The sequence below is a fragment of the Anser brachyrhynchus genome (assembly GCF_964034855.1).
Source record: "Anser brachyrhynchus genome assembly, chromosome: 4".
In the NCBI taxonomy this organism is placed as follows: domain Eukaryota; kingdom Metazoa; phylum Chordata; class Aves; order Anseriformes; family Anatidae; genus Anser; species Anser brachyrhynchus.
Window position 1 is genome coordinate 661,054 of NC_137698.1, and position 22,769 is coordinate 683,822.

A 22,769-nucleotide genomic window follows, 5' to 3' on the forward strand; every position below is an offset into this window, starting at 1 on the left:
CTCAAAATCCTCATTAAAACCCTTATGTATTTCTTCCGCATTTCCCTTCCAGCGATTACCGACTACAAAGATGTGCGTATAAATATATACTTTCCTCCTTGATGATTATGGCTATTTCTCCTGCCTGATTCATTCAGTAAGGCCACAGTTCAGTGCTTTCGAGGCCACAAGGGCCACTATGGGAATTAAGGCTGATGTCAGAAATACTGAGTTGTGGCTTCAGTGAATGAATTAGATGGGAAAATCATGCTGAATACCATTGAGAGACCTCCTACTCACACGGCCAGTGGCAACCTACGTAATATGAAATAAAGACCTCACTTTGAGGAGAATCAGTAAAATTAATTTACCACTGGGGACATGTTCTTCTGCTAAGAAGCAGAAACAGAGCACAGTTGTATACAGACACAATATACATACATATTTATATGTTTATACAGTGGGATCTTCTGTCCAGTGGGAGAAACTATTAGCTTTTGTTCACTTCTCCTGCAGCCTGAGAGGTCAAGGCCAATGCACTCCCAGGAGACCCTCTTTTTCTTTCTGAAAGTAAACAAATTTCCAGATGATGCAGCTGGTCATTTTAAAGAAAATTATCAATGAACAACAGGTTCATTTCTAATGGTCTTTAACAAAAAATAAGGTTCTTGGAATGAGAGCAGGTCCTAGATTTGTTGCCACAGTTAAAAGCTTCTTACCAAGAGAAGGCTGGGAGAAAAACACCAGTGTTACCACCTGCTTTGGAAAGCTATGCCTCCATTAATGCATCTTCAAGGGTAGAAACATTAGGAGTAATGCTCATTCAGGTCTTCTCTACCTGAGGCGGTGGCAATGGAAAAGCATACTGATGAGGCAAGAGAAGGAGAACAATCCAGCACAAACCTTTGGCAACTCTCTGACAAAGTCAAACTCTTAGAAGCAACCTGTCTGTAAATCTAAGCAGCTTGTTCATATGCTAGCTTTAGGTAATGTATACAACATCTGAAGAGCAGCCTTGACCCTCCCACCCTCTCTGGGGCAGAGGTAAGGGCTTGCATTAGGTCCCGCTACCTTCTAATTTCCCCTGTGTCCCAGAAGAGAGGATAAGACCTCTTTTCACAACAAAGCATCAGGGCTGTCTGACAGAAGACCTGCACTGTTGGCAATATTTCCTTGCTTCTGTGTGAAAATGAGGACTTGGGTATCTTTAAACATCAACAAACTCAGTGTCTCAGCTGCCCGAGAAAGTTGTCTAAATAGGGCGGCAATTTATAGAACAAAACATGATGGGTTTAAAATGCTCCAGACACTGAGACAACATTTAAAATCCATTCCCAACCCAAATGGGCTGGGAAACCCAGCTTGGAGAACTGCATTTGGAGACAAAACACCAGCTAGAAAGGTCTTCTCCACTTCCACTAACGCTACAAAGCAGCCCGATAACACATACCAATGAAATGATGCCCCTCTGAGGCATGTAAGAAAACATGTATCTAATAATTCTCTATGTAGTGCATATGCTGTCATCACAAAACAGACCAGAAAAAATCCTCCGCTAAGTGATCCTCCTTCGCAATGGCTGTCAGTTTAGGCAACAGCTCTCAGCAGGGGAAATAGCTGCAGGGCTAATGAAACACCACAGAGTAGCAGAATCAGGTGATTTTTCACCTGGAGAACATCAGTCAAATTGTGAGGATGAGACACAAACCTTGAGGTTAAGTGGAACTCAGTAAATACAAATTATTCAGTGTCTTCATAATAAATATGGCGCCAGTCAGGGAACCCTGGCTTAGGGCACTACTCTGGTGATGAAGAGTGGAAAGGGTTCCGTTTAGCAGTAATGAATCTTTACTTCACCAATGCTAATCTAGAATCCAGATACGCCATATCCAGGGGACAGAGTTGGAAGGGACAGTTAAGAACAAAAAAGCACAAGAGAACACATGTGGCCACAGAGGGCTTCCACAAATCCCTCAGCTTCTGCATCTTCTGTGCTAGAACGGTGCATCTCCCCACAGAGAGTTATCATCCCGCCAGTGAGTTAAGTTATTCTCCTGGGAAGGCTCGCTAAATTGCCCCAATATCGTATTGCATGGTCAGTGACAACGTTCAGTTTGGTACTATTGCCTAAAATGACTCTGCACTAAATATTTAAACTGTCCTAGAAAGTCAGTAAACATTAAAAACACCCTCGGATAGTCAGATACCTTTTCTTATACACTGTAGACTGAGAGCCTTATAGACGGACATCACCTCATTGTCAGGGCAGAGCAGGTTTGATACCCACAGAACAAACCAACACAACTTGCATGAGCGTAAAGACAGCAAAAGATGCAAAATGCTTCATGGCAACAACGTGCTCCTGGCACTGAGTAGCAGGAGGGAAGTTTATGACACTCTGCAAATGCAGTTGCTCCCTGTGATAGTTCACGTGTGCACAATCATTTTTATTTTTTGTGAAGAAGAAGCAAGGTAGATGCCACAGCCATCATTTTTACAAACACAGACGGTCACTTCTGTAACACAGGGTTTGAGAAGTTTCTTTCCTACTTTCTCCAAAAGCTGTACAAGTCTGAGGCTCTTATATACCCATTGAAGGGTCTAAGATGTGCATGCAGAAAGAGCAAAACTAACAGGTCACAGCTCACTCAGTAAATGTGTTTCAGCACCGTAAGTTTACTGACAAGCATTGCTACACAAGCAGAAGTTAGCCAAGAAAACAAGCACTGAATGTCAAGGGCAGGTAGGCTGCGCAGTAAAACTAGTGCATGAGCCTTTCCACAGGAGATGATCCATTTGACCCCCAGCAAGGCAGTCAGAGACGAGAGAGAATAATTCAGCCTGATTGCTCAGTATTACTAAGCTACAACATTCAAAAACCAGACAACTATTCAAAAAGAAGCATGGAGGGTTGAAACAGTAAAAAAAGCAGTTAACTTCCCTCCCCAGAAAAAAATAATAATAATAAAAAAAATTACATAACTTTGTCTTTTCCTCAAAAACCACAAGGTTATCACTTTTTAAAAGGTGAAATATGAGTTTAAGACTGCTCTTTAAATCTACACTTTTACTTCAGTGTCACGGAACACAACCACTGCTAGAAAATTTGCAACAAGACACCAACACTTAGCAACACATGGACTTGAAAAAAATCAAACACATTTTCAAGATCAGATCCAAAGCTGTAACTGACCCATAAATGGACCCTGCCTCAGTACTCTGTTAAATTCCTCCAAAGCAACCAGCAGCATAAGCACCAAAGCAGCAGACCTAGCTTCTGCATAACACACTCCCTGCCCAAGCAAGGTTCTTCCATGCCTGATGACTTCTGATCTGCCCTAAGCAGGAGAGAAAAGTCACAGCTACAAGGGTAGGAACTCTCTGCATTCTCCTAACATAGAGGTCACGTATTTAATGGTTTGCGTGCTGTAATACTGAAGCTGGCAGGTGTTTCAGTAGCTTCAAGAGCCTTCGTGGCCAAGAAGGCTAACATGCAGGACTAATCGCCTGCGTGCATCACACTGTCTGTATCCCAGTTTTGGGGCAGAAATACAGAAAACATCAAGCCTCATCTACAAACATGAAAGCTCTAAAAAGGAGATGAAAAACTGTTGAAAAACTGTTTCTGCTCACTTGCCTCAAACAAAATGAGCATGCTTATCTTTTTATGCATCTGTAACAAGGCTTTAGGAAAACCCCTTAAGTCCCAGGACACCAGCTCTACTTGCTCTCCCAGTATGTTAAGATGCTCCTTTTTTTCAGCCAGAAACTCTGCCAAAAGAATAACCTCTAGTTACTAACATGTGAGGAAGGCCATATTATTTGCAGCACTGAAACTCAGAGAAAGCAACAGACACCTAGAAGTCACAAACTCAACTGAAAATTAAAGGCAGCGAAAACACCCAGTCCCAGCGTCTCCAGGCTAGCCTTTGGGAGAGCTGGAGCTTCCCGGGAGATGGCACACTGTCTGAGCACAAAACAGCCCTTACAGCTCTTGCGTGGGACCCGAAGGCTGTGTGCTTACGTCGCAAGACGCGCCGGCTCTAGTGGCTCACACCGAGTTTAGGCAGCAGCACAGCCTTCAGTTACGCCACACAGCAGCTCTGTGACTTTCATGATAAAGCCATATACAAACTCTTCAAAGGTAGTACACGGACAGAAACAGCACTCTGCTGATAAACACATGGTGGCTATATCGCCCTCTACAGCTCTCACAGCAGTTCCAGCAGAGGAAAAGACAATGTAAAGGATGTTGATAACCCAAAGCAACTCACCAGGAGGATGACTGTCCCAGCACTGCTCTGCAGGACTGAAAAAGCTCACACTCCAGACTGTACGACCACAGCATTACAAAAGGAGAAGAAAAGTAGCATTAATGATTTACAGGTTACCACAGAAATCTCGTTATGAGGACAGGTGAGCCTACTCTGGGCAGTTAAGGTTCCAGGTGCCCTCAGGGCTTGCTCAGACACAAACATTAACTCAAGTTCCCACTACCACCTGGTGCAGGCAAACTGAATCCAGCCACTTAAAACACTTCACACTAATCTAGAAGCATCATTTTGTCACCTCCAAAAGGCAGCTGCCAGCAGGGAGATGTGTGCACATCTATGGTGCAGGCGTCCAAACGCCGCAATGGTGAATCCCTCCCAAAGGTCCACATGCTATCGTGTCCTGCTCTAGGCAGAAGACACAGTTGGAACCTGAACTATCTGTAAACCCATTTGTTCCTTACATTCATGTAAGTTTTTCAAAGCATTTTCCTTCTTAAGGAAGTTGCTGTGTCCATAGGCCCTGCACAGTGCCATAACGGAAACCATGCGGTATTGTTTCTGACAATAAACAACACATTTAAATTTTTATCCCAAGACCTTCAATTTCTGCAAACACACAAAATGGCCAGGCTGAGAGCCATTCCTCAGCACAGGGGCTTTTAGCAAGAAATGGCTCCACAATGTATTTTCCTGTCATTATGTCACGACTTCAAATATACCATGCGGTCCATTCATGCCTGGGAAGTGCTTATTTTGGACTGAGGAAAACTGGGGTTGTTTAAGAGCAAGAGATAGCCATAAATTTGGATCACCTAAATGGGAGTATCATTTAATAAAATACTTTTTATGTGGACCCTTTTTCACAATCTGGTTAGGTAAGTTGTTATAGCCACTGTATATTTTCAGCAGTTGTACCTCTAACTTAGAAATAATGGTGCTGAATTGACCACAAGATAACCCTTCTTCATTATGAGTAACATCAGAGGATATATCTTTCATACATTTTTGCTTTATTCAACAGTTTTTGCTGTGCCTGACCTTATTCTATTAATGTTAAGCAGAATTAATTAAAGCCAAGTTCTTTTTTTTCCTACTGCAACACATTTTGCTTAAAAAAAAAAAAAAGGATCTCTCCCTGATTAATTTTTCATAACTTAAATTACTACCTTTTTCCATGGTTGTCATTGTTCCATGTTTTTTTTATGAGCCACTATTTTTTTAGAGTATAAATCTAAACCTGCTTTGCTAACGTGAACAGCTGTTACACTTACATGGCCCAGGCAGGGCTCCCAAGCAGCCTGGAGCTGAAAGTTTGGCACCACGACCAAAAGACTGGCTTCATAGCAAGATCATTCTGCAGTTTAATGTGTGTTTTGGGGGTGGAGGGGGACGTTTAGAGCCTGCTGGGCCAAGAAACCAGCATTTCGGTGATGTTTGCAGCTCGTCAGGTTCACATATCAAGAAGGAGCTATTTTAAGACACACAGAACAAAATAAGCCATTTATACACAGCAGCTGGTGCTGACACTGGCTGTCCAAGTTTGAAAGCCCTTATCCATTTGAAGCCACAGCTGACAGATCCTTTTTGGCCCTGGTTTTACTGCCACCAGGGAGAAAAATTGTTACCGCTCTGTGGTATTTTTGTTTATCCCATACACGTACCTGTGCTGTACCTACCTCACAGCAGAGTCACTCACAAGCTGGCAGCTCATGTCCTCATGCAAACCAGTGCCTTACACCCCCCTTCTCATACCTGCACAGTACTGGTATTACAACATTGTTGTAACCATGCTGGTCTAGGAGAACAAGCGACAGAGGAGTCACAGTTGTTATCCACCCCGTATTTAAGCAGGGGTAGGGAGATGAGAGTCCAGGCACTCAACGTACTCTTCAGCTCCTCTGGCTCCAAGACTATTCAGGCTGCAAAGCAGCTCAGGTTGTACGTGTCTGATCTCATTTCTATATGGACACATCTGCCTCAGGTTGCAACACACCATTTTTTCACGTGCCATTTTTCTTGTAGGGGATCGATTCGATTTGTGAAACCCAGGTATGCCACAGACTTCTGGGGCAAGTGGAAACCACACGTGGATGTTGTGCAAATGGTTTCTGTCTCATTTCATCACTTCCCTAGAAAGGCTTGGTTTGTGCCTGCGTCACACGTTTGCACAGTTTAGACAGCTGCAGTGAGGTAGGGAAAGACTTTCCATGACTCTCCTGGTGAGTCTGTGTATGTGAGTACTGGAAAAATGGGATTTATATCTGTGACTCTGCTTACTATGGTCAAGGAAAATCTGTTGCTTCCTAGCACTTAGAGAATACCTCTCTGAATTCGTGGGTCACATGTGGAATCCCTTCCCTTGTAATATAGTACATCAATTCTCTATAGTTTTATGTTCAACAAAGTTTTAGATTCAACAAAGTAAGAAAACCATGTGTCAAGAAATTATGGAGGACAACACCAGTTCCTGGACCACACTACATGAAACTGAGATGACGCTTGTTTCATGAAACCTTAAGGGAAAAGCATTTCCCTGATCCTAAAATCTTTGTGAAGTAACCTGACACTATTCCCTATTAGCTCTTGGCTATGATGTGGATATGCTTGTTGCATGGCTTCATCCAGAAACTAAATCTTTGCCTGCCAGTAAAACTTGCACCCACTTCTGCAGCGTACTGAGCAGGTTTCAGTCCATCCAACCTCCATGGGACAGCAGCATCTTCTGGACACTGTAAGTGTTAAATATATTCGACTAAGATGGAAAAGTGCAGTCTTGAGCAATCTGTTCCTGAGGTTATGCTTTACTTCTACTTGACAGCACTACCTTAATTTCTTCACTGTTGACATTTGTTGCCATTCCCCGACAATTCGTGTACAGCAGCAGACAAATTAACAAAGCTAGAAGGCTTATCTGTGCACTACTGGAAAAAGTATTTAAAACCTGCTTGTTTTTTCTCAGGTTTCCTGGCAGGCTTGGACTCCTTGAAGAGTCCTCCATGAGTTCTTCCCCTGATTACTTGCCACATGCCTAATGTGTTTGAAATTAAAATGCAGGGAGAGAAGGAGAGCACGGTGGTTGATTTTTATAAGCGGAAAGGTCTGGAGTCAGAAGTGAAGCAGTTAAAGTAGCAGCAGCATGTTTACTAAGCCATTTGAAGTTGATAGCCCACACGGCCTGGCTTTTTTCTCTATCTTCGTAAACCGCAGTGAATTGATGGAATGACCTGGACTTGATCTTCAGGGCAATATGTCTGATGGCACTGCTGGATTGATAAATTGATTCAAAACTATTACCATGGTGAAAAAGCAATAAGGTCATAAAAATTGCATCAGCTGGCTAAGTAAATCCTGGCATTTCATGACAAGTAATGCAGAAGAATCGCAAGAGGATCTGGGCATGAGGCTGAATGAGTGAGCGAGAAATGACTTTGAAGAGCTCATCATCTCCAATCTATTCTTCCTGCCAGCGATTCATGCCTTCGCATAGTGCCACTTCATTATGGGGAAATAACTGTACACTTCTAGCATATTCCTGGCCGTCCCTGGCGGCCCCTGGAGGACCCTTAGCTGGTTAATACCTCATCATGGGCTTCATTGAACACTTTAATCTGCACTTGTGTGATCAATAGAATCCTGGTGTAAATTAAAAGGACAATTTCATGTAATCAAGCCTGTTAATGCTCATTTTGAAAACCATTATTTGTGGAAGGCATTTAGAGGAAAATTACAAAGCGACAGGCTGATGCACTCGGAGCCAATTCAAAAGGTGGTCTTTTTTGGGACTCTGCGCGTGGACAGTGGGGGCCATCAGCAAAGGTATCGCTGTGCTGGGGGAAGGGGGCACGAAGAGGCAGAGGGGAGGTAAGAGAAGCAGTCCAGCAGCAATGTGTGCCTGCCCGCTTGCCTTCATGCAGGGAAGAAAATGAAATTTTCCAGTGTTCTATTTCTGTGGCAAATTCAATTACTGTGGGGACTTGTTCAAAGCGGTGCAACTTCCAAGAGGCAGAAATTGAAAACCTGGCAGCTAATGAAATGGCAAATCACTAGTAAGTTCAGACAGGGGCTGTCAGTCACATCAAACACCTAGAGAAAAATAGCCCCTTCCTTCCAGTTTTCAACAGGCAGCCTTCCTCCTCCCCGCGTCCCTTTAAAAAGCAAAACAAAACTTTCTAGGGCACCTCAGATGGTCTTTTGCTGAACCTGAAATAATCCTCAGTGTATCAGATGTATCACATGCTGTTTATTCCAAAGCATGCATAAGCCTGATCCACCCAGGAAGGCACATCCTGCTCTGACCACGTATCTGGCTCGCCTTTACTCTGCTGAGTGAGGATGAGACTTGCCTGAAGCATTAAGTGGGACGTTCAGCAGGGTGGTTCCACCCTGCATGCCTGTGTCTGCAGCACTGCAACCTCCTGTTTCCTGCTGGTCAGACACCAAGAATTTTGAGCCTCTGGGAAACAGAGACGGGGAACCCACAGAACGCTTTTCAACTGTTTCAAAACACACTGCGTGACTTCAGCTGCCCAGTGCTGCCTAAGGATGGATGTCATTTGTCTGGTCTCTGTTGAATACGTTGGCCTGCCACTTGGCCGTCCCTACTGGCAGTGTATGGGCCCACGTGAGACCAATTCACATTTGGAAGATGAAGTTCCACGTAGGGACACAGCATACACCCCATTAAGGGCTAATGCTTCTCATTTGTGTCCCCTGTACACAGGATTGTATCCATTACTAAGATCTATATCCTTCCGTAAAATCTTGTCTCTCTTCATTTTTCTGTCTCTTCTGGTACAGACTAGACTTTGTTGGGTTGTCCTCTTCACCAAGATGAGCTTCCAGGCTGATATCTTATGGACTGCAGCCTAAACTTAATTCCAAAACTGCAACTGGTTCACAAGCACTAGAAAGTAACCAGCCTTCCAGGATGTCCTTCTGTGCAGTCCTTTCAGAAACCACTCCTTACTGGTGTACTCAACACAACAAGTATTTGTCTCCAGTTATCCACACTCTGCTCTCCATGAATAACCATTCAGTAATCACACAGTCTCTTAAATAAAACACTGAACCGAATGTGATGCAGTTGACTATTAAGATCAGACAGCCACTCACATACCTATCAAAAGGCAACAGGCAGTCTAAATTCCAGCTAACAAGAACACAGCACATTAAGACTTTCAAGTACAAGGAGCTCAACTTTTTACCTTCAGGGCAGTATTTATACCAGTTTATATGAAAAAAATACTCAGCTGAATTTAATTGTAATTGCAGCCACTACTCCCCCCACCGCCTCCCTGAAAATTCCATGGGAAAGAAAAACGTAGCAGGCCAAGCTCATCTTACAGTAGCTGTTGCCATTTTCAGCCCTATGCAAGTAAGGAGCCGTCATTCTCCATGAGCGCATGCCTGCCCTAAGTCCCTGCATCGGGGCTCTTCCCTCCCTTTCCCATATGATAAAGGCCATATGCACTCCGGCCTTCTGCTTCTGGTGCGGACTGGTCTTAGCACCTAGATAGGATTGAGCACCATCCCAGTCCCTTGGTAGCTGTCAACAGTAAATGACTGGGTCCTTCCACAGCAAAGGTGCTTGTAAGCACAATAGCCACATGTCATATGCAGTTGTTGCATGTCTTTATGCCGCTGTTTCTATTAATGAAGTCATCTAAACTTCAGCTGGCTCCTTCATTGCCATCCAAGCTATTTGGTTCAATTGCCCTGACTTCAGTTCTCTTTTGGAAGGGGCCAACATAAACACTGAGCTGGATGAAAAACGTGTGTGCGCATGTGTGTGTGTGTGGCAGAGTTTATTTAAATATAAAGTATGGAAATATATTTATTTCTCTACAGCCAGATTTCTCAGAGGCCTGTAACAGGTTGGTTGCACACAAAAGGAGACAGTGAATGGTGTGTGGAAGCCTTACTTTATTCATGTTTTCTTTTTCTTCCTGACCCAGCCTAGACATCCATGGAAAGGAAGGCTAAGTGGTAAAAAAAAAAAAAAAAAAAAAAAAAAAAAAAAAAAAAAAAACCTCTGAGGGAGAGAAATCCATGAGGAAAGACACTAATAATGTAGTGCTTCTGCTACTTATTTTCATCTCATTGTCTGTTTTGGAATGAAGATGTTTTCACTCTTCCAAAACTAAGAATGCAAGAGGACAAAATCCTGGTTAATGAGGCTAATCACCAGGAGATGTCCTGTGAACCTGACAGAAGTCTTTCATTGTCTCTGAAAATTTGTGCTGGCTGTGCAGACAGGAGTTCAAGTTCAGCATATTTATTTTGAGAAGGACTACAGAAAGTGAAAGGAAGTGAGAACAACATGAGTGAAGAAAGCAGAGCTTGACCTTACATATTTAGAGAAATAAATTCCTCCAAGTGAATTGCAAGTAGCAAATATGTCTTGTCCTAACAACAATTCAGATTTAATCTTCAGAAGTTTTACCAAGTTTCCCAAGAAAGTAATATAAACCTGATTTTCCATTGTCCTGTATGGCTGTAAAAGCCAATAAAAGAAAAAACAACTAGGTATACAATAGTACCCAGCGAGCATACATTTGGCTTGAATGGTAATAAGCTCCACATTCCCTACCCCAACAAGTCAATTAACCTTCACAGCAAACTTAATGAGTAAGAACCCATCCTGGGCCTAAGAATGACAGGACTGCATCCTGCTGCTGAGATACAAAATCTTCTGTAGCATTACTAAAGGAGAACTTATCCTGTACTTATGAGTAAGTATATCCAATCTGAAGTCAGTGCACAAATCCCAGAACAGAAAAGGAGACGTGGATGACATTCTTGTTTTACATTCTACTACATTACATTTTTAAATATTACAGTAATTAAAAAGGCTTTTTAAGTGTGACTACCATGAGTAATTTTCAGCGTGATTCTTCCTTATATTTCAGCCAGCGCTAGACATGTTTTTTCACTTTGCTTTTCACCAGCTTTGCTTACAGCTGTCAATTTACTCGGTCTCCCTAAAGAAACAAAACTTGCAGTCATGCTACCTGTCTGTGTTTCTGTCCCTCCAACGGCTTTTCAACCCATGAAAAGATTCTGACCAAGGCTGATGGACAAACAGAGATCTCGAAGACAAAGAATTCCCACCACCTTCTGAAGACGGGTGGCCAAGCAGATGGGACAGGGAGGGAGAAAGCCCCTGTCAGGGCCCCAGTAGAGATCAAAGCTGTGACATACGCTCACCAGCAGGGATGCAAATGCTCTTGGACTCCTTTCAGAGAGTCCACACAGAAGCACATTCCTGAGACAGACACACGCAGAGCCGGACTTTCTCGGCTCCCCCGGTAAAGGCACTGCTTGTCCCACCCCTGCAGTTCCTACAGCAGTAACCCTAAATGACTTCCACTGCCCAAGAACCCTAGTAACAGTAACAGGCAAGGAGGAATGGAGCCACTTTCACTTGGGAGATACACATTGCCAGGGCAGTTTCCTCTGTGCCAGTGGCGAGCCCATGTGCATTACAAGGCGCTCTCACATTGTGGTTATGTCAAGGAGCTGAAAAGATGAGAACTAGAAAAAGCCAGCATGTGCGTTCTGGCTTTCCTGGCCGTGTCCGAGCAGGTGCAGAAGCAAACAGAGCACATCGATGCCATCACCTTCCACCCACTTCCTCCTCGATGGCAAGCAGAGGGCCACCGGGTTCAGCACACAACTGCTTTGGCCCAAGGTAGCATAGCACAGGACCATTTCAGTATGCATTACACTGCACAAAACTTATGGCATGCAAACGAATGCTTTCTTCTTTTATCCTACCGGCACAGGCCAGGTTTTGAAACTGGCTCCACCCAGGCAGACAATGCGTCCCCAGCAGAGCTTTGCTGCAATCAGCAGAGCTCTGCAGAAAGACGGCAGCTGGGCTTGGCCTGCAGGACTGGCACTGAGACTCTTGTAAAGGAACAGAGAAAAACGGTGCCTGTTTTAAAACATGATTAAGTCTAAGCATTTACTGGATAATAAATTATTTGCTAAAACTCCAAGACGAACTGGAGCCTTATCGTGATTTTACTGTTAATTCAATCATTCTGGAGTTCTTGATGTTAGGTTAATTAATTGTTGGCATAATTATAAAATATATTCAGTTTTATAATGGGCATAAAGTTCTGAAATATAAATTGAAGATATCTCACATTTTTAACACTTGTTCCTTAACCTTTAAGGTATTTAGTTTTGTGGGGTCAATGAAGTCAATGTGAGGATTTTTTCTTTTACATATAGGACATTATCTGAGATATCATTGATCAGGCGAGGGGAGAGTGGTGTTTCCACTCTCCCTTTTCTCTGTTTGTCCCACTGTGATGCTCCCATCCTTCACATACCGCTATCGTAGCACTTCCCGCTCTGACACCCAGTAGATCTACCAGTTAGGGTCTCGTTTTATTCTGTTTTGCCTGTTTTCACTTTACTTATCAGTCACCCTTGACAAAAGAGCAGGACAATTGCCATGCAGTGGTCCAGGAGATGCCGTCATCTCATTCCAAGCATGTTCCACAACTTGGTCTGCAAAGTCTATGGCAAACTGACAGAGATGAGATAAACACCTGCACACTTGAAGAATCATGCTAGAACAGAACAGGATAACGATGCTGTTGATCTTTGTGCCTAGACTGTTACAATAGTGCCTTACTGGATAGCACCCTGATTTGTTTCCCAACGATTATCAGGTTTTGGTGACAGCTCAGTACTGGTTAGACAGCCTTAAATGTGTATCTCTGAGTGCTTGCTTTGCAATACCACTTTTTAGCAACTTGATTCTTGCAGTGGTTGCACAAACACCTGGAGAATATCCTCAAAAACCCACCGTTACAGATGGGCCTCCCAAAAAAACAACTCAAGTCTACAGAGTGCAATGACCATACTGGGGTTCACAGGCATTCTTCCCACTCTCCTTCCACAAACGATGTTTCAGTAATTAATTCCTTCCAGCTTCACTGAGGGGCACCATACAACTATTTGGGGATCCACCCTTGCTTTGGAAATCACCACCGTGTTGCCCCACATCCCTGAAGGAACTGCTCCTCATGGAGGGTGGGAAGCTGAAAGGTTTCTGTGAGCCATGAAATGATACAAGGTACTAAAAAACCTGAAGGTAATAGTAGACATAAAGTAATGAGATTGCAAGTTCTAAGAAATACAGACTTTTTCAGGGTAAGACATGATAATAATCAGTGATTCCTGCTTCTCTGCTTCTCTTGTTCCTATCAGTCACCAAAATGTCAGTAAAATTAATTCTCACAGCCCTCCAGAAGTGGAATCCCTTCAAGATGATAAATCCCCATCCTTGGGATCCTTTCCCAAAATGTATACTGCCTAGGGGATAAAATCTCCCCAGTATGGTCCCTAAGAGTTAAATTCAGAGCTTGCCTTCCTCCTCGTGGTTCCCTGTAATCCATAAGCTTGCTGCCTAATTGAAAAGTAATGAAGATATTCACACTCAGCATTTCCCCCAAGACTGTTGACTGCTACAGTCAAGCTTTTTCCTAGACATGTAAAGAATGCTTAAAGTGTTCATGTCCCTCAGGTGTTTCCAGGCGGCTTTGTTTACTGGCTGTCTGGGAAATAACTCCATCAGTCAGAGGTGCCTGCAGAATCCGAAGACCAGCGTGGTACTTAACTTGACTATTAAAAAATATTATTTATCCAATCTTCCTTCAGACCAGCAGGGAAGGATTTAGGTCTCAGCTCAGCATACGAGATAAAAAGTCACATTTTATACAATCATATAAAAAAGAGCAATGAACAGAGCTTGTTACTAGTTTTTGACATGGCTCAGTATGTCAGCAATGGAATCAATGCAAGAATTATAACATTTTGGAGTGCAAGACACCCAAACCTGTCGGGATGAGTTTGAAGGACAGTGTGCTATCAAGGAACACAAAGAATCAACTCCCTCTGAGAAGCTGCAAGGTAAAAACTGCCTCGTAAATAGGTCCTAGGAGCATCATCTCCAGAGCAGGAAGTGAACTTCAGAGGGACCATGTCCTCACACTTTTTCCTCGGGACTTACTAGCGAAGGATGGCCTTAGACAGGTTTTGGCTATGCACTCCAGGCTGTCTCCTGAAACCATTTTCTTCTCACGCATCAAGAAAACACAGCTTATTTTATAAATCTGATCCCCTCCCACCCCTCAGTACCCATATTCAAGGCAACTGCATTGCACCTATGACTGTCACCAGACATCACACACCCGTACAAAGCACCCTGCTGTTGTTTCTTTGGTTGCTTTGAATAACTTTCGAACAAGTGAGAGCTGCCAGCAGTGGCACCATTCGTAAACTGCAGTTCCTTACATACTGATTTGAAGTGGACTGCCTTTTTAGGACTGACACTGTTTTCTGTCACTGCCAGGGCAGGAAATAATCCGTTGTATGTCAGTAATAAAAGAAAAAAGTACAGATTTCCATGAAATGTTTTTCCTGCAACCACAGAGTATACAATATCACAGCTAGTAATAACAGTCAGATCTGAGGTATTTTCCTTTTGCCCATGCACACTCCATCTCCTGTCCAGGAGAACACAGCCACAAGCTTCCATTAGCTGAAGACGGCAGCATATTGATGAGGCTGTGGGAAGCTCTGTCATTTTTGCAAGTTGGCGAGACTTGCTTTTCTGACTATGGGGAGAGACGTACTCTATCCTCTGCACGCTTAAACATCATTAGAAGTGCATGAAAAATACCATTAAGGCAACTTCATCTTTGCAGAAAAGAGTATCACATGGATGAATCAATATGCCTCAAAATATACATACAGAGATGATGTAGAGGAAACCATCAGCTGCTCGAATTGATTTTTTTTCAGCTTGAGGAGGTGAAGCTGGATGTGTGACAGAACAGTTGTAAGATACATAAAAATTTTGCTGCAAACAGGAAAGGAACAAATTGTTCTCTGCATTCACAACGGATAAGCCAAGAAGGACAGGCCGTAAAGTACAGGCAGAGAAAACAAGTTTAAACATCAAAAAAGCTTTCTAATGGGAAGGACAACGAAAGCCCTCCAACATACTGCCTGGGCAGCAAGGAACATCTTCAACCACGTGTTGGACAGACATCTGTCAGGAAGGACAGAAGTATCACTGCGCCTGCTTGGGGAAGAGGGGTGCCCAAGACAGCTTTGCAACATCCCTTCCAGCCTATTTTTCTACAGATCCTCCAGCCGGATCAGGAATGCAGCTAGGGTAAAAATCACGGCAGTCAGAGGGAGAAATCCTCTGCCTTTGGTAGCGAAGAGTTCTCCGGGTGCACGTGTCCCAGCACAGTGCTTGTTTATGGGCAGAGGAATGACACTAAGAATAAAGTCTAGCAAGACCTAACGACTGTAATACTAATGCCTTACAGTTGAGCAAGCAAGTCCTTCAAATTCAGATGCCAGGTGCTCCCCTTAGTTTTTATTTCAACTAGTCTATTGGAAACTACACAGCTACTTAGTGCAAAGACAATTTGTGCTTACACCTATGCAGAATAACTCAAATGGGAAACGGATGCCCATAAGAAGGAATGGATATACCTGGGCACAAGGAGAACTAGGTGAAAGCCCAGATTTCAGTTCAGCGGACCACATTCAAAAGACGTATTTAACCTCTGTTTTACCACCTGTTCTGTGCACGGAGCGTACAGTGAGCACTGTGCAGTGCCTTGCGATGCAGCTTCCTTGCCAGCAGCACTACAGCAGCTTTACTGTTTTCGTCGGGCAGTTTGCTTTGCATTCATCATCCCAAGGCAGTTAGCTCTTGCAAGTGCCAACAGTGCAAAGGTAAGGTTACCTTTGATGTGCTGGCCTCTATAGTTTGTCAGACAATCGTGGCACAGCCATTTGCTCAGGTGTACGCACACTTCCTGGGTTGTAAATAGCTCAGTGAAAGGACTGTCTCTAACTGTCCCTAGCCTTCTATTTTTACGTCACCTAGCACAACACCGCTGACCATTCTGAGACCAAGGTGAACTGCAGCAGAAGTGTTATCTACCACACTAAGTAAAGAGGCAAGCATTTAAAGAAAGCATATGTGACTGCCAGAAGCATTCACTTGGTAGAGTATACATTTAATGGTCTATACATTTAATTGCATTTAAAAGTCAACATTTCCTGAAGGAAGACACTGGCGGACAACTACTGGGGACCCATATGAAACCCTTTTTAGAGAAACAAGTCAGGCAAAAAAGATCTCCTCTAAAGGAAATGTTTATTAAAACCTCTTTGGGGAGATTGGAGGGCCCAGTTTATGAGGCTCCCAGTCTAAGGTTCAGAAGAGAAGCAAATGTTTAAAATGCTAAGTAGGCAGAGCTGTCCATTTGACTATTTGGTTCAAAAAAGTTCAGAGGTTGCGCTTGTGAGGCACCAGGTTGAGGCTATCGTGAAAATCATGATAAATGTGTTTTCCAATGCAGTGACCTGGATGTTAGCACATTTTTTTGCTGAACATTATATGAATACTTTGCCTACTACATAATTGATTTTCCAGTAAAGCTTAGCCTCCTTTCTGATTCCAGCAGGAATCTGCAAAACATTTTCTTTAATTATCCAGCACTGGAGTAGGAAAGGGGACAGATTATGAAAGTGTAGCAGTGTTGTGCAGTACCAGAGAATAGTAGCTCTGAGTACAATCTGTTGAATTGTGAGCATGTGTGTGTGCATGCAGGTGTGTAAGTTCACATAAAGTAGGACTGCAAAGCCCAACAGGTCTTTGAAATCACAGTAATAGTTAAGCAAATGGATGCACCCCTGGAACACCCCTGGAACCACCCCTGGTGCTCGAGAGAGTCCAGAGAAGGGCAACGAAGCTGGTGAGGGGTCTGGAGAACAAGTCTTACGAGGAGCGGCTGAGGGAGCTGGGCTTGTTCAGCCTGGAGAAGAGGAGGCTCAGGGGCGACCTCATCGCTCTCTACAGGTACCTTAAAGGAGGCTGTAGAGAGGTGGGGGTTGGTCTGTTCTCCCACGTGCCTGGTGACAGGACGAGGGGGAATGGGCTAAAGTTGCACCAGGGGAGGTTTAGGTTGGATATTAGGAAGAACTTCTTTACTGAAAGGGTTGTTAGGCACTGGAATGGGCTGCCCAGGGAGGTGGTTGAGTCACCATCCCTGGAGGTCTTTAAGAGACGTTTAGATGTAGCCCTTAGTGATATGGTTTAGTGGAGGGCTTGTTAGTGTTAGGGCTGATCTTGGACTAGATGATCTTGGAGGTCTCTTCCAACCTAGACGATTCTGTGATTCTGTGAACATATTCAAGTATTCAAAAATGTTGGAATGAAACAGTGTTAAAATACATGGCTGATGTGGGTTTTTTTTTTTGTTTTGTTTTTAAGTTTGTGGGTTTTTCCCCTCATCCTCGTACTTTCAGTACAAATATATTTTTTTAATTTGCACAGTCCCTCTGCACAAAACTTTTATTATTACTATTCCCAGAATTTTCTCTAATTTGAAGAGAAACTACAAAAGCCTCCTAACAGTGAAGAATCAATAAAATGTAGTATATTTATTTGCTTTTGAAACACATGAAAGATGTTATTTGGAAAAAGACCTCAGGTCACAGGGTAGATGAAGACAGTTTGTGCTGTCCAATCTGTGTAACAAGTGCCACATAAGAAACAGAGCACATCACCTGCCACAAGGAAAAGATTCCTTTGTAAGATATCCCGTAACTTACATCATACTGACAGCAAACACTATCTCTTCTCCTACTTGATACATTCAGGCTGTAGAATTTGGTTCTGTTTAAGAGTGCTCTGGCCCAAGGCACTAATATACATATTCATCCTGCTGCCATTTCGCCACACCTGCCTCTTCCAGGCTTAACAGGCATTTAGAGAGAATGAACGTAAAAAGGGAAGGTACTAGGTGTCATGTCAGCCTGCAAGATGCTGGATTTCTCTGCAAAGCATCAAGAGCCAACTGGCTGCATCCTGTTTTCACATACACATTCCTGCAGTCACATGAGCCCACACTATCATTTGACAGCTTCTAAATATGTAAGACTGCCCCCTTTCAGTGAAGAGAGACAGTACTGGAAAAACAAATGTCCATAAGTGCTCTGCAGAGGCTTGCTTGGCACTGCCAGCAGTGCGCCGTTAGCAAGTGATGGGAGCATAGCACCAAAATGCAAGTATTTTACATTGTTAATCCTCTGAGAGTGGGTCCAAGTACTACAGAGCTTGAAACACAACTGGCAGGAAGAAAACAACAGCCACTAGCACCAAAACCACTAGAAGGGTACAGGGTAAGAACTCAAGATACCTTACCCTTTTAGTAAAGGTAGAGAGAGCTCTCAGAGCTCTCAGTAGGCTCTGGGAGAGCTCAGCTCTCAGGCTGAGCCACCCATGCTAACCCTTGCTATTCTACAGAATACTCTGAATCAAAACCATCCTCCAATGTAAAAGCCCACAACCATTTTGTTTCCTTCTCCCTCTGAAATAATCTGCTTGGCAATCCTGCTTTCCTTCAAAAGACCACCACAAACAGAGGGAAAAATGAGTGCATGAACAGCAGGAATGTGTGGAGAAGGCAGCAAGAAGGGCCCAAGTGCATCCATGCATCTACATGCTTGCCAGAGCCCTGTTTCAAAAAAGGTTCATCATATTGCAGCAGCGATGGCTTTGACTGCTTTAATTCAGAGGTATGTGTCCAAGGGCTAAGGCCTTCTTGTCATTGATACACTTGACTGGCAGGCATGGATCTTCCCTGTCAAAATATCCAAGTGTTTAAGTAATGACTAGTGCCACTTGAGTGGAAAAAACTAGGAGAGCTGTCAATACAACCGGTGTCAGAAGCACATTGTTACTCATCCTAATCACAATAATTGTACACAGGGAGAGGCAGGGAAGAAAAGGAAATGAATGCCTATCTGTTGGCAACAATGCAACTTCATTTAACCTTAACAGACCAGGCATTGATATCATTTCTTCCTGGCACTCTCTGCGATCCTGATGTCAAAACAGCTTCTCATTTGCAATGTATGACAATTTCCTCACATCTGAAAAGACACTGCTGCAAGTCAATAGACTATAAATTGCACTTGGAAATGGGATCATCTTAACTAAAGCCTGCCTGCTTTCCCCAGGAGGCCCCAGCCTGCTCCCCCTCCTTTTAATAATTTGTATGTTTAGGTGTTCGGTCAATTTACTCTACACTTGTAATGTCTTATAGCCAAGACCATCAATCAGATTCGGTGTGACAAAAATATCCTGCTACAATATTACAGGTTATTAAAGGGATGATGGGAGAAGGCTGCATGCATTTACTGGGCCCCTTTTTTCTCATCTCGGGAAAGCTGTCACAGACCTGAGCTGGTGATTCATCTTTTCTTTGCTACCAACAGGTAGCAGCCAGGAGAGGACTTGGATGAGCTTCTCGCACTGCTCTTGCCTCCCTACTCCCTTTCCCCCTCCAGCTGCACTCCTGCACCCCAATTTTCCCCCTCCTAGGAGAATGCGCAGTCCATTTGCCAATGCAGAGGCTAAATGAATTGTTAGCTCATAGCTTTCAAAAAACGCTAGCGAAGAGTCCCCGAAAAGTGTGGTTTCCATTAAATGGCTGTAAGGAAAGGCCCATCACAGCCTGTGGCAATGCACTTTTTGAGGAAGTCAGATTCACCCTGCAAATATTTTGCATAAAGCTCTCAACCAAATGTTGATGAAATGTTCCCATTCAGATATTCTTCTCAAAGGTTTTTAAGGAAATACTCAGTTAGATTATATGCAATATTCATATATGTAAGAAATACACACACATATTTTTAATTATTAGGACTTACACCATTTTTCCTGAGTTTCAAATCCTTGGGCAGAGTGGGGAGGAGTGGAAGGACAGCAGCTCACTCCCCAGTTTCACAGGCTATGAACTGCCTGCACTCAGGGTGTCTATTTATGACACTGCACATCACCACCAGAGCCACATGTCAATCCCAAAATTGAAAAAGAAAGGACTGAAATAAAGTAATAAGCACAAAGAACAACGGGAGGCATGCATGCTACCCTGGGATTTCTACAAGTGACAGCCCAGGTCAGGAAAGGTCTGAAAGGATGCAGCACGCAGCATGCAGACACTGCAAAGGGATAGGTGATCTTCCTTCCTGTGCTTTCTTCAGTGGGAGTGTCACCCTGACTGCTTGTGATATTCCACCAGTCTTAATATTTTAAACCAATGGTCTGACTCAAAGATTGTAATATTTCCTACCGTCCTTTGCAACACAGGTAATATGTATGCCTGACCCAGAACTGTAGCACATCATCCCCATGCTGGCAGATCAGACCCACAGAGAATCTTAGGGACTAACAGGTATTTATTTTCTGGACCCTGTCTGTGGAGTGATCACGAGTGGGGACAGTGTTGCTCCAACAATGAAATATATGACTGCACTGGCGAGCTCTGCTAAAGAAAAAAAAAAAAGAAAAAAAGATAGTCACAGCCCAACTTACCTGCACACTGTGGGCTGAAAGATGATATGTACATGCAGAAATAACCTAAGTGACAGACACAGATCCACCACCTTACCTCGTGCTGTGCCATATTCTGCTCCTCTTTATTACCCACAGGCTCTGATCAGCTGGTGTCAGTGGAAAGCTCCCTGACAGTAAGTTACAACAGGCTGTGTGCAGCGAGTGACCAGCAGTGAATTGTGGAAATCCATGTGTTTGTGGTACTCACCACCAGCCTTGCTCAGGACCAAGTCTTCAGTAGGACACTTCATTTAGAAAGCTTCTGTCACTCACATGATAACTTCTTGCTTCATACCTAGAAAACAGACAGGGGAATCAGAGACTGAAGTTCTTTTGGGCCCTTCCGGACACAGTATTTATGAGGTGGTTGCTGATTTCTGTGAGGGAGTGGACACAGTGATCACTAAAATCCTACATCCCATTTTTGCAAGAGACAGGTGCCTACCAATAGCAGTGAAATGAATGTAAGAAAATCACGGAGCCCATTTCCAGTGTCATTTCACCACTGAATCCTGAGTCTCCAATGACTGTTCTACTACATGCCCATTATTCAGATTCCTCCACAGATGGTTTTGTTTGCATAAGGAACAGGGAACTGGACTAAAACTTGCTGAAGATGCATTTCACATTGCCTGCCCTCCTGCCCTCTGTGCAGTGCTGCTCATGCTAGTCACCCTAACTGAACTCAGCTTCCCCCCGTAAAAGCAAAAGAAACATTTTTCCTGGGTGAAGCCCTGCTGGGAGGATTTCCCATGATCTGACAAAGACTAATACAATGATCACATCATTAGACAAAGATGTTAAGAGTTTATATTCAAAGAAATGTGGAATAATCAGTCCCAGAAGGCCATTTAACAATTAATATATGAGTGTACAAGCTGCATCTAAAGCTTTCTGTGGAATGAGTGAGGAAGGACGGACTGCGGAAAAAAGCATCCCTTGTGCTGGAAAGACCACAGGGCTCTCCTGATGGCATTCAGAAGGAGGTGGTTGTGCAATCTTACCTTCAAGAAGGTATTTTGGTTGCAGGAAACCAGCTGCATCCTATGCTGTGAGCTGACCCTACAGGCAGCCCCTGCGACATTTCCATGGCTGGTACACAGCACAAAGACCCTCCAAACCACCAGCTGTGTTTGCTTTGTTGCTTGTTATTGATGACTAATATAAGCAATGTTGTTGTTTTTTTGTTTGTTTGTTTGTTTGTTTATGTGCAATTTCAAGCTTGGCTGGTTTCCGTATACTGTTTCTTAGCAGAAAAGGTCACAGCCGTTTTGCTTTGTAAGCCATTAAGGAGGATAATCATAAGGCTCAAATCTTCAGCACAAATTAATACAGCCCTCAAAAGCAACCCTGAGCTCCGCAGTTGGCTCCTCTGTAATTCAGGCAGCCCCACAAGGGGGTTGCAGGGCAACAACATTATCTTGAAGGCTGAAGATGATGGGTACAAAATTAGTGTGTTTTTTTTTCGTAGTGGCAATTGTGCAGAGCAAAACAGCACTCCCAAAATTACAGGCAGTCTCACTAATTTACTGTTATCTTGTGTAGCAGAATTTTGACAGCAGCAGCCGTGGTGCGAGTTACAGCAAGGCGTGCTGTAAGATGCTGTGATCTTTGCACAGCCAGCTCATTTTTTTATATTGAACTTTGAACACACTGTAGCATCTGTGCCTGCGGAGAGATGGCCCAGGAAACAGCTAGAATATTAAGTACCTCGATATATGTCTCCCAAAGGAGGCTGCTGCTAATATTATACATTGCAACAACATTGCCTGAATGGTTTATTAATGGTAGCAAAACAGAGTGAATACAACATACAATGATAATAACAATAAATGTTACTTATATGGTGCCTATCCGCGACAGTGCTCTAGAGGCCTCACAAAAACACACTTAAAATGCTAGCATTACAGTATTAAAATGTGCCCAAGGCTTCAGCGAATAAAAGGGATTTGATGTTTAAAATGTGATTTACTTATATGCTGTGCCCTTAGCAGCAAATGTATGTTTTAGATAGACAGATACACATTTTTATAAAACAACTGATGATTTTTTTTTTTGCCTACACATTT

General features: G+C 43.4%; 1 protein-coding gene across 1 annotated transcript in view; it reads right to left on the reverse strand.

Annotated features, from left to right (window-relative positions):
- Positions 1–22,769, reverse strand: part of LOC308193946 (uncharacterized protein) — a 257,562-nt gene that overhangs the window by 206,366 nt on the left and 28,427 nt on the right. The window contains exon 7 of the mRNA XM_080589144.1: positions 4,254–20,995. The gene's annotated coding sequence lies outside the window, so the exon portion shown is untranslated. The remainder of the gene's footprint in view (positions 1–4,253; positions 20,996–22,769) is intronic.